Source organism: Salmo salar, chromosome ssa13 (assembly GCF_905237065.1).
Source record: "Salmo salar chromosome ssa13, Ssal_v3.1, whole genome shotgun sequence".
NCBI lineage: Eukaryota > Metazoa > Chordata > Actinopteri > Salmoniformes > Salmonidae > Salmo > Salmo salar.
Window position 1 is genome coordinate 80,810,366 of NC_059454.1, and position 13,609 is coordinate 80,823,974.

General features: G+C 41.5%; 1 protein-coding gene across 1 annotated transcript in view; it reads right to left on the reverse strand.

The window, feature by feature from the left end:
• LOC106567930 (nuclear receptor-interacting protein 1) overlaps nucleotides 1-5,046 on the reverse strand; it is a 62,502-nt gene extending 57,456 nt beyond the window's left edge. The window contains exon 1 of the mRNA XM_045692242.1: nucleotides 4,754-5,046. The gene's annotated coding sequence lies outside the window, so the exon portion shown is untranslated. The remainder of the gene's footprint in view (nucleotides 1-4,753) is intronic.
• Nucleotides 5,047-13,609: the final 8,563 nt, after the last annotated feature.

Below are 13,609 nucleotides of genomic sequence, written 5' to 3' on the forward strand. Positions count from 1 at the left end.
AAGTCACATATGCCCATGTTTAAAGCAGAGGCAAGCCGGGCAGGCAGCGTTACGTAAAGCCTCCCCCTGCACAGGCTTACTGCACCAGACGCTGTGTCCTTGCCTGGGCTGCTTCAAGGTCCCAAAAGGACAGGCTGCTAAGAAGTTGGGAAGGACAGGGCCCCTGTGATAGGCTGGCTGGGAGGGAGCGCTGTGCTGAGACTGTGCCTGCCTGCCTGCGATGGCCTTGGACTTTGAATTCTTCGCCAGACAGACTCATGCATCAATCCCTCAGCTTACAAAGACAAGCCACTAACCTTCACAAGGCCAGGGACTCGTCAGCAATGAGTGGCATTTTCACTTAGCCTGGACAGCTTCTCTCTCCCCCAGCTCTGAAATCTGCTCTGCTCTCAGTCCCTGCACACAACCTGGTTAAAATAAGACAGTTGAGTAACACTCCCCTTAGGCCGCAAGAATCCTCTGGTGTTTCTGACATCCTAATCGGACTTTGTGACTTGTTGTGCTAACCTTTAACCTCCTAGCTGTGTTCTTCTGTGTTGCAGCAGGTAGCCTAGCAGTTAGAGTGCTGGACCAGTAACTGAAAGGTCGCTGGTTTGAATACCTGGGCTGACAAGTTGAAAAATCTGTTGATGTGCTCTTGAGCAAAGCACTTAACCCTAATTTGCTCCAGAACAACTACAGTTACAACTAGTGTATTCTATTGTATTCATGAGTGTCTGTTCCTGTTTAATTTGCAGTGCACCCACACTCTACCTGGCCAGTAAAATTGGCCTGTTTGTGATAAAGTAAGGAGTGAAGAGACCTTCTCCCTGCCCAATGGGATGTGCTGCAGCAGCCACACACATAGGATAAGCTTTCTGCTGTACCTCCACAGCCTGAGGCCACCATCTCTACTTCAGGAGCAGGGAAAGAAAGTCAACTCTGCCCTACTCCTCTGTTGTGACCACATTAACCAACCCAAGGAGACAGTTAGGTCTACTCACATCACACTGTAGGTTTGGGCTTTATATCCACATTTCAGCAGTAGTAAGGCAAAAGACAGAACAATGGCAACACACATTATGTTTGGCATATGTGTTTAATAGTACAACGTAGCACTGTTCTGCTCTCTCGTTGTCCCTGCTTTATTGATCGGCACAGTTAGGTTCCACAGCTGTTGTTTCTGAAATGGGGTGCAACGTTTTCGTGTGGGTGACATGCTTCATTTATCTGACCTGCATCTCTCCCTCTCTCTGTGGATCACTTTGGGAGTGATTTCAGCAAAGTATAAATAATGTACTGCAATCGCAATCAGTAACAATCAATGTGTGTGGATAATTGAGAGGCTTGTCAGTGCTCCAAGGCCAGGGTGCAGGGGGGGGTGAGGTGGGGAGGGGAGTGAGGTGGGGGGAGGGGGGGCTGCCTCCTGCCTGCTCTAGCCTCCTTCCATCTTTCATCCCTCCATTTCATCATTCCACCCTGCCTGCCTGCCTTCAGGAGCCACAGCAATAAAGACGCATTTAGCTGCTCCTGCCGTGTCATCAAAATGAGTCCCATTGACTTTGGTTCTCTTCCTCCCTACCGCCCTCTCCCAGATTGGAGAAGACAGCCTAAGAGAGTTGGAGTGATGGTGTGAAAGTATGATCGACATGACAATGTATTTCAACTCCACTAATTCACCATCTAGGCCTACTGTTGGAGATCAGAGTGTATTTTACCCAAGCAACATGTCTAATGAGTAGCCACTGAATGACCATACTATGGTATTGTACAGTTAAGAGGTTAGTCATTGCAACACAATCAGCATAATGATTTCATCTACAACAACCTAAAGGCCTGATAGTAAATGCTTGACTCCGACCACACGTTCATAAGGCCTACACAGACCTATCATGGACACACTATGACACCTGTCATATCCAGTAGTTTACAGTATGCAGATAGTTGACAAATGACCTTACACTGTCCTGACACATGAGACTGAGTGTAATCCAAACACAGCTAGCTCGTTTCAGTGGCTCAGCACACAACACAAGCACACACACAGGAATGGATGTATGCACACACGCATATGCACACACACTCAGTATAGGCCAACAAACACCTTCCTCTACAATTGCATATTTCTTTGACCCTTAATATACCAATTGGGGTATAATCCTTCTGTGTTATTTTAATACATAAACTATAGCAAAGACAGTGCATTAAAGAGATTCTCCAGTACTTTGCATACTTTTTAGCCAGTAGTCCTGAAAGTAGCGCTCACGAGCCAAAAGTGGTCCCCAAAAATTGCATAGTACGTCACATCTGTGCAGATATGTGCACCACGTCATTGCTCTCTCTCTCTCTCACTCTAATGTGTGTGCATCTTGCTAGCTGTCACTGAAAATGGTGAGGGGCTGAAGCTCATTGGCTGAAACTCGAATTGCTAGAGGGATAGCCCATGTGGGGGAAAATGTATGAAAAATGGCACAGCAGTTTTCAGAAAACAGTCACTTTCAATTTTGGCAAAACAGTAATTCTGCTCATAGATTATGCATGTATGAACTACATTGACACATCCAGCACAAAGCAGGAGGATTAAAATATACTTAATAGTAGCAAATGTTCCGAGCCTGTCTTTAACTGTAACACTGTAACAACACTGTAACAACCCTTTAGCAACCATTTGGGGGGGGGCGGCAGGTAGATGAATGTGTTGTCCTGAGAAGACAGACCCTTGATCTGTCAGACCAGGGGTCCAGAGTCCAGTATTGTGACCGTTCAGCAGACCTAACAGAATTTGCATATTTGTCATTTACATATCTTCTGATTCTGTGGCGGGATACTGCACATCAATCATCATCAGTAGCTCCCTAGACAACCCATAGCAACAACAAAACAAGTTGTGTAAAGTACAGTACACTAGCTCAGTAAAGGAGAAAGATGGCTGACATGTGCACCACATTACTGTAGACAGATTAGTCAAGAGAAAAGCAATGTTAAATGTGGAGTTTTTCGTTATCTATGGCTCCAGTACAGTACAGAGCACTATACGCAGCTACCCTTGAACATCCTGTACAAGATCAGGTCAAATAATTAAGCAGCTTAAACACTTCACAAAAGGAGGGCTAAAAGCCAGACCCCCAGACAGACAGAGTATTTAAACTTTTTAAAAGTCAGACAAGTTCACTTCAACAACGCTCAGGCCTATATTTGACTAATCCACCCAAGTTTGCTGTAAAAGTAAGTTTAGTACACATATGAATGTGCTGATGTGTTCCAAATCATGAAAAGTAAACAGCCTTGTTGTTGGAGGGAAGTTTAGCCAGGGTGGCTAAGGCTAAGCACACCTGAACTAACAGTGTGTTCCTGCCCTCTCGCTCCCCTGTGACTCCCCCCGGCCAACCTTCAGCCCCTGACCTTTTGTCTCTCCACTGATCCAATGGTCAAATGAAGCAAGATGACATCTTGTGATGATTACTCCAAACCAGTCACTGTTCAAAACCTTGGAATAGTTCAAATCCAGTCTACCTGTCAATTGTCATTAGCCTACTACTTAGATTGTGAATTAAACCATAGCAAAATAAAGACGATATAATATGTAGATAACAACTCCATCAATAATAATACAAGAATTAAGCAGTAGCAATACGATGACACCAGTACATGCTGTGTAGAAATCCACAAGGCTAATTTACAATCTGGTTTATGAACAGAACATTGAATAATCCTCTAAAAATAAAGTGAGTACATTTTGCTATTGTCCATTATTCCAGGCAGTGTACCAATGCTGAATGAACATTTGAGGCATGCAATGCCAAACATTTGTGTCACTTTCGACAAGGAATAAGGAAGCACAAAATATTCCTTGAGAATCATCAGCAAGAGTGAATCCAGTTTAAATATGAATCATTATAATGCATTTAAAATGCTAAACTCCACCACACAAAACTCTGAAATTATGACTAATTTGGATACAATGGGAGTACATTACGAAAGAGCCAAGCTAATGCTGACAGTCATACAGTCATAATATCAATAGCCTACCGGGCCTATTTACTAATGTTCATAGAAATACTATTCATTATCTGTATCAGCAGGTAATGGCTATACACCTGGTTACTTAGTAGGCTACTAGTCCTATGCAGCATTTCTGATTTTAATGCAGGTTAAACTGAACAGATATCTGTGGCCTATCATTTTGTATCATTTTTATACGTAAACTAGACTACAGCTAGGACAGTGCAACAATTGTAACACCGTAACAACAAACACTGTAACAACAATTTCACATTGTAACAACACTGTAACGACAATGCAACAATGTGACAAAAATACGGAATAACAAAGTAGCCAGCACGAGCAAGCTAAATGATTCATGTTTGAGGTATTAGATTTTGGCGACAAAAACATTGGCTCCTGCTATGGCAAATATTAAATATGAAATGTCTACGTGCGGTGATGCGTTTTTTTGGAGGGGTGGGGGAGTTGAGAAGGAAATCAACTCAAACTGGCTGTAATGTATCGTTGATGCCATTTAACAAAATGGAAACGACACTACCACCACAGCACTGGCTGATTAATTCCGAATTCTTTACGCAGCGTTCACACCGCTATAACCAGTATGCGCCCATAGACTCGGGCTCGAGAGATACACATCATTCAATCCATGAAAACATCGTGTAAACATGTTAAATCCATGACACACACCCCGTTTGTGCGCGTGCGGATTTTACAGACTCATAATAATTTCACAGCCTATTCTGTACATTTAGCTCGGCACGTAGCCTACCTGCTTGGGTTTGTCTACACCGCTGGCTGGCAGTGGACCCCACTCAACCGAAAAGCCGCATCATTATTCGACAGGAGGAAATCCATCCGATAGTCTCAGTAAAAAGGTCGCATTTCTCTAACGCGCATTAATGATGAAAAATGAATATCAAATGGTAGATTTGTTTCAAAACGCTTCGGATTTGGATCGAAGTAATCAGGCTCTGCGACCTGTAGTCAAGTCTGACGAATTGTTTATTCTCGGAATCCCCTTGCTCCGGAGAACTCAGCAGAGGCGACACTCCTACTCTCTGCCGCTGACACCACCCTTAAAGGAGCAGTGGCTTTATCAACCTATTCCTGCTCCTCTCCAAATGTACTGTATCATTAGACTTCATTATAAACTACTTATAAATACAATACAACTCAAATGTTGCATAATTCTAATATTTTTTTTATATTAGTTCATAATTTTTAATTGAACCTTTATTTAACTAGGCTAGTCAGTTATTAACAAATTAATTACAATGACGGCCAAACTCTAACCTGGACAACGCTGGGGCAATTGTGCCCACCCTATGGGACTCCCAATCACGGCAGGTTGTGATACAGCCTGGAATTGAACCAGGGTCTGTAGTGACACTGAGATGCTGAGCCACTCAGGAGCCCTAGTATACACATGGCTAATTTCAAATAATATAAATTAATTAACTTTCTATAAACGGGGCTTACTTACAAACCCTGAAGGACAGAAAGGATATACAGTGCATTCGGAAAGTATTCAGACACCTTGACTTTTTCCAGTTTGTTACGTTACAGCCTTATTCTAAAATGGATGAAATCGTTTTTACACTCGATACTCCACAATGACAAAGCAAAAACAGGTTTTTATAAATTTTTGCAAATGTATAAAAAATACAAAACTGAAATATGACATTTACATAAGTATTCAGACCCTTTACTCAGTACTTTGTTGAAGCACCTATGGCAGCGATTACAGCCTTGAGTCATCTTGGGTATGACCCTACAAGCTTCGCACACCTGTATTTGGGGAGTTTCTCCCATTCTTCTCTACAGATTCTCTAAAGCTCTGTCAGGTTGGATGGGGAGTTTAGCTGCACAGCTATTTTCAAGTCTCTCCAGAGATGTTCGATCGGGTTCAAGTCCAGGCTCTGGCTGGGCCAGTCAAGGACATTCAGAGACTTCTCCTGAAGCCACTCCTGCGTTGTCATGGCTGTGTGCTTAGGGTAATTGTCCTGTTGGAAGGTGAACCTTCGCCCCAGTCTGAGGTCCTGAGCGCTCTGGAGCAGGTTTTCATCAAGGATCTCTTTGTACTTTTTTCCATTCATCTTTCCCTCGATCCTGGCTCGTCTCCCAGTCCCTGCTGCTGAAAATCATCCCCACACCACCACCACGCTTCACCTTCGGGATGTTGCTAGGTTTTCTCCAGACGTGATACTTTGCATTCAGGCCGAAGAGTTCAATCTTGGTTGCCTCAGACCAGAACATCTTGTTTCTCATGGTCTGAGAGTCCTTTAGGTGCCTTTTGGCAAACTCCAAGTGGGCTGTCATGTGCTTTTTACTGGGGAGTGGCTTCTGTCTCGGAACACAATTCCTTCGTCCTCATGGCTTGGTTTTTTTCTCTGACATGCACTAACTCTGGGACCTTATATGGACAGGTGTGTGCCTTTTCCAAATGATGTCACACAATCACCACAGATCGACTCCAATCAAGTTGTAGAAACGTCTCAAGGATGATCAATTTCGAGTCTCAAAGCAAAGGGTCTGAATGCTTATGTAAATAAGGTATTTCTGTTTTCTAATTTTTTATTAATTAGCAAAGAATTTTACAAATGTGTTTTTTCGCTTTGTCATTATGGGGTATTGTGTGTAGATTGATGAGGGTAAAAAATTATTTGATCCATTTTATAATTATTTTTTTAACCTTCATTTAACTAGGCAAGTCAGTTAAGAACAAATTCTTATTTACAATGACGGCCTACACCGGCCAAACCAAGACGACGCTGGGCCAATTGTGCGCCACACTACATCACGGCCAGTTGTGATACAGCCTGGATTTGAATCAAGGTGTCTGTAGTGACGCCTCTAGCTCTGAGATGCAGTGCCTTAGACCGCTGTAACATAACAAAATGTGGAAAAAGGGAAGGTGTCTGAATACTTTCCGAATGTCCTGTATATGCCATTTAGCAGACCCTTTTATACAAAGCGACTTACAGTCATGGGTGCATTCATTTTACGTATGGGGGGGTCACAGGAATCAAACCCACTACCCTACATTACGAGCACCATGCTCTGCCAACTGAGCTACAAATAACCACATTATAGGATGACATCAAGTGAAATAGAATGGAAATATTCCAATCAAAAATGAAAAGAATTTGCACAGGCGATTTATTATAGTACTTTGTGAATTTCTACTATTACTTAGCCTTAGTTCCTTTTTCTGTGGCATGTCGTGATAATCTCTGTGGTATCTAATGTGATGGCCCACAGACAGTCTTCCATCTCATCTAGCCTTGAACAAAATATCTCAGAGAACCTGGGGAACATCTCCGTGTTCTGTCATGAATAAAAACACAACAACATAACCTACTTCTCTTATGCACAGCCCTTCTTCCAGAGAAACTATTTTTATTTTTATTTTCAGACTGGGGGTCTGGATGTTGAGGGTGGGCAGGTGTGATGGGCAGTGCAGTTTTCTCCCTCCTCACTGCTTTTTACTATCTTTATCATTTCATGTTATTGGCTTTTTTTTTAACAGGACACACACACACTACCAGTAAACAAAGTTTTAGAACACCTACTCATTCAAAGGTTTTTCTTTATTTGTACTATTTTCTACATTGTAGAATAACAGTGAAGACATCAACACTATGAAATAACACATAGGGAATGATGTAGTAACCAAAAAAGTGTTAAACAAATCAAAATACATTTTATATTTAAGATTCTTCAAATAGACACCCTTTGCCTTGACGACAGCTTTGCACACTCTTGGCATTCTCTCAACCAGCTTCACCTGGAATGCTTTTCCAACAGTCTTAAAGGAGTTCCCACATTTGCTTGGCACTTGTTGGCTGCTTTTCCTTCACTCTGCGGTCCGACTCATCCCAAACCATTTCAATTTGGTTGAGCTCGGGGGATTGTGGAGGCCAGGTCATCTGATGCAGCACTCCATCACTCTACTTCTTGATAAAATAGCCTTTACACAGCCTGGAGGTGTGTTGGGTCATTGTCCTGTTTAAAAACAAATGATAGTTCCACTAAGCCCAAACCAGATGGGATGGCGTATTGCTGCAGAATGCTGTGGTAGTCATGCTTGTTAAATGTGCCTTGAATTCTAAATGAATCACTGACCATGTTACCAGCAAAGCAACCCACACCATAACACCTCCTCCTCCATGCTTTACGGTGGGAAATGCACATGCGGAGATCATCCGTTCACCCAGACCGCGTCTCAGAAATAAATGGCGGTTGGAACCAAAAATCTCCAATTTGGACTCCAAACCAAAGGACAAATTTCCACCGGTCTAATGTCCATTGCTCGTGTTTCTTGGCCTAAGCAAGTCTCTTCTTCTTATTGGTGTCCTTTAGTAGTGGTTTCTTTGCAGCAATTCGACCATGAAGGCCTGATTCACACAGTCTCCTCTGAACAGTTGATGTTGAGATTTGTCTGTTACCTAAACTCTTTTAAGCATTATTTGGTCTGCAATTTCTGAGGCTGTTAACTCTAATAAACTAATCCTCGCAGCAGAGGTAACTCTGGGTCTTCCATTCCTGTGGCAGTCCTCATGAGAGCCAGTTTCATCATAGAGCTTGATGGTTTTTGCGACTGCACTTGAAGAAACGTTTAAAGTTCTTAACGTTTTCCGTATTGACTGACCTTCATGTCTTAAAGTTTCTCTATGCTTATTTGAGCTGTTCTTGCCATAATATGGATTTGGTCTTTACCAAATAGGGCTATCTTCTGTATACCACCCCTAACTTGTCACAACACAACTGATTGGCTCAAATGCATTAAGAAGGAAAGAAATTCCACAAATTAACTTTTAAGCAAGCACACCTGTTAATTGAAATGCAATCCAGATGACTATCTTACGAAGCTGGTTGAGAGAATGCCAAGAGTGTGCAATGCTGTCATCAAGGCAAAGGGTGACTATTTGAAGAATCTCAAATATAAAACATGTTTTGATTTGTTCAACAATTTTTTGGTTACTACATGATTCATTATATGTTATTTCATAGGTTTGATGTCTTCACTATTATTCTACAATGTAGAAAATAGCACAAATAAAGAAAAACCCTGGAATGAGTGTGTTCAAAACAATTTGACCAGTAGTGTACATACTGTACATACATACATTCACACACACAAGCACGCACACATGTGGATGTGCAAACACACACACACACACACACACACACACACACACACACGCGCGCACACACACACACACACACACAAAGCTTCAGCATTTAGGTAACCAATTGATACTATGCCTCATAACCAAATGTAACCTCACCATAATGGTTATACAGCAATTAAATTAAATGTCAGTTTTATATACAGAACTGACACTCAACTTGTCACTGAGGTAAATTGTATAGCACTTTACAAGGTCATTGTTCACGACATGTCTTACCTTTAGTTTGCATTTTACATTGTAACTGAGGTTAATGTAGGCCTCATAGATTAAAGTTCAGTCCAAACTGGCACTCATATCAACCTTGTATTCACTCAGTTGATGGCTTGCACTGTCTGACTAGATACTACACATGAAAACAGCCTTAACTTTGATATCCTTATGTGAATAAAGATGCATGCAAATTAATTGTCTAACTAAATGTGCACAATACATCTAGAATCTTCTTCCTGACAACTGAGAGGGCAGACTTTAGGTTAGGGGCAGCAAACTGCCTCAGCAATTTAAACAGTATCTCGTAACCTCTGTCTGAACTTAAGTGACCTTTCATCTTTGAACTTTGACCTCAAATGCCACATGAATGGAGACATAATATCCTCCCTTTCATTCCTTCCCCCACCAGAACTCCCCTGACCTCTGCCCCAAAGCTTTTCACAGAAATGTGGTTCAAAGAACCACCAACTTTGACCCAAGGGGCAGGACAGCCTGCGGCTGTTTTTGTGGCCATATTAAGAAGTCTGCTCGTAAACACAGTAATACTGAAAAGGATCACACACACGAAACAAAGTCTCTGGTAATAGACATGATGCTTTGTATGATACATTCTACGGTGGAAGTGGTGAGGGTGAAGTCGGTCAGGGCAGTCATAAGGATAACCGTGACGTTAGTGGGAGTGTGGCAAACATCAAAAGACAGAAAAAAGGAGAAAGTATGGGATGTTCAAGGGGGCTGGTTAACAAGGCATTTAAGAGCCATTTGTAAATGCACTCTGATGTTTTACAGGACACACTAGTTACAATCTTGTTAACACCCAACACACTGGCTTGCTCTGTCATGCAGAACACTCAAAAGTGTTAGGTTTGGATTTTGTAACATGGGACATTACCAAAATAACTGTGATACCAAAAAAAGCAATACAAGAATCCTGAAAAGCTGATGTGATACAAAACAATAATAGATTAATATAAAAAATAGAATAAAAATAAAAGGTGGAAATCACAAAGATAATTGGTATTCTTGTGTAGAATGTTATTAATCTTTCTCTAACAAAGTGCTTACTCATCAACTAATTAAAACTTAAAGAAAGCATTATATTACAAGAAAACCCCACAAGAAGCCAAACTATCAGTGTTAAAATGACAAATTGTTTCATAAAGGTAACTAGCACGGTTGTTTTCCATGTCTAAATGTGGAATTTCTCATCATTATAACATTTAAGAAATTTTGCAGATGCTCTTATCCAGAGCGATTTACAGGAGCAATTAGGGTTAAGTGCCTTGCTCAAAGGAACATCGACAGATTTTTCACCTACTGGTCCAACGCTCTTAAATGCTAGGCTACCTATATTCATCCATTAAATACATGAAAATAGCCATTCAACTGTGATTTACCTTCCACTTGAGCAAGGGTTCAGTGAGCGGTTACTGGGGCAGATTATCATCCGAATCTTTGGATGAGATGCACAGGAGATTGGATTTTTTTTTATCCTCCACAAATTAAAAACCCCCCCCCCCCAAAAAAAAGGCTTTTGTGAAATTACATTCCATCTTAACATTTCAATGAAGAGATAAAGAGACATGGAAATTATATCAATCCAAATGCAAATGTAGCACACGGAGATGTGTAAAACGTACTCCTCAGCCTTAAGTGTCCACGTTTGCGCCGCTCAATAGCTAGCTTTTAAATGCCACGACTGGTAGAGAGGCTTGAGGGAGGACGGTCATGTGTGTTTGTGAAGCAGAGGTCCCAGACTTGAGCCAGGTATGTGCCGAATCGGGAGAAAGTGGTACTCGCTAAGCAAGCAGCGTGACCACCTTTACACAAAAGGTCCGTGGTGCTCCACGGCTGGTCTCCTGAACCCAGTATTGCAAACAGAGGAGAGTTTAGATTCAGATGCCTGATTGTCTCCAAAGGGGAGAGCCAGAGTGCCAGCAGACATTAACCCATGACCTTTAACCTCTACTCCCCAATTTCAGCCAGAACGTCTCCTACAGTTTGGAGTGGAGGGAGGGGTAGGCAGGTGCAAACTGGGATAGTAGGACTCTTGAAAGTCACAATATACTGTAACCTTTGGACTCAAATTAGTAAAGAATGGTAGTGACATCCCATGTATAGAAATAGAATGGATAGAGCTGTACTTTGACCTTTAAACTTGAGGTGGCAACAGCCTCAGTGTGGAAATAGAATACATTGATGTTCTGTTTTGATCAAATTTACAATCTTAATCGACTAGAACATTATGGAGACACTATTGAAAATTGTCAGGAATTCAATCTTACTGACTGAAGACTGATTGACTGTATCAATTTCAAACGTTTTCAATATTTTTTAATATTATTTGAAAAGTTCAACCAACATAATTTGTTTGGCTTCTATCAAATACTGACCTTAAAAGGGGTGTACTCAAGGGGTGTACCCAATTTCTACGGTTCTAGGTCCCACAAGGAGAGGATTACTCGTTAACAAGTTAAACTGACTTTATTGGTGCACCAAACAAAGGACAGGACAAAGAGTAAATACACACAGATGATATAACACTGTGACTAGCAGAGATTATTCACAACCATCTAACATTTTCTAGAAGTTCTGAATGTTTGACTTCTCCCTCCTTGAAGGAAATCTTTTTTCATAAATACCCTGACTGGCATCTATGGTAGAATGGATTAATTAACAACGAATCCAACATAATTGAGGATCTATGTAAAGTATATAAGGCAAATAAAAAATAGGGAAGTCCATCAACTGCTGCTACTGTCATTATGGTGTGAGTGTTAAGTAACGGAATATAAGCACTCATGCAAACATGCTGGATTTACCAATTTGCACAAGTTAATCCTAGTTGATGGACAGTTATTTGACACTTGTGTCACCTCTTTAATCTTTCTCTGATAAGGAAAAGGGGAGGATGTGAGGACATTAGATATTTCTCCTCTAGTTGACTGCATATCTGAAAGGCAAAATATACTATTTATGCTAGACTTATTATCTAAGATGGTGGGGAGCAACACAAAGGCCAGCCTTGACTTTGCATCGTGACCATAACCTCATTCTTTCCCCACAAGAATCCCTATCAGTTGTTCCTGGAATGTCTTGGAATCCAAGCTTGCTATGGTGGCAGGTCAAGTACATCAAAATAACTTTGGAACATAGAAGCATGTGTGATTTTTTTTAATGATAAAATATGTTTTCAAATATATTTTTAACACATTGATATGGAGTTATTTACCACAGCTTTATACTTAGAAATATGACATTTCTCGATACATTCTAAGTTCATGGTATGTAAAGGCTCATGGCTCCATTCTCTGTGTGATGTGTGTTTTTGCATGTTGTATTTCTTCTGAGGGTTACTGATCTCTATGAAGGGATCTGCACTCCACAACTCCACACGCTGCTCTGTGAGGGATATTATGGTTGTTCGGGGCTGATGTCTCATTTCTCATTGTACACCTCTTCCCCTGTGGCATTGGCATTGGAAGGAAAGGCAACACAAAGCACTCTAGTTTGTGTAAAACAACAAGGCCATCTACCATGAAACCATCTTCTTGCTGTCCCTGAAATTAAGACTTGCTTGTGAAGAAAATGTGATTTTATATTCTTGTCTGATGCACATACATGAGCAGTGAAAAATCAACATAAACAACCACCAATAGAAAAGCTGCTAATCAACAGACTAAGTTGCTAAACATATACTGTATAAACCCTATTGATTTCTTGTTGAATATTAAGTATACTGTAAAAGTTAATTCAGTGTACTCATTGACGTTTTCCTTTGCCTCGGAGAAGCAGAGCGTTCTGTCATAATGTGAAACTCCTGCCAGCAGAGGGAATGTTCACATCTCCCAGTGCTTCTCTACACATCACAGCCAGCGCTTAACCCATATCTACTGCTTTCACAAATCAAGAGGAATTTTAGAGCTGTTTCTGGATCACTGTCAAAATGAGAAAAACAGGTCACTGCCTAACCATGTGAGTGTGGGACTGAGTGTAGGCGTATGCATTGTGTGTGTGTGTGAGTGTGCATGAACGCGTGTGTGTGTGTGTGAGAAGTGAGGAGTGACTCCAGCTGGCCTAGACCAGCTCTGCATTTTGGGTGAGTTGCGCTGCCTGTCTGTCCCCCTGTACGTGCAGTGGCCCCTGCATCTTGTTGACCTACTTGGTGCTATTTGACTAATCCCTGGCAGTTCTGCGGGTGGTCTGGGAGGAGCTCTGCT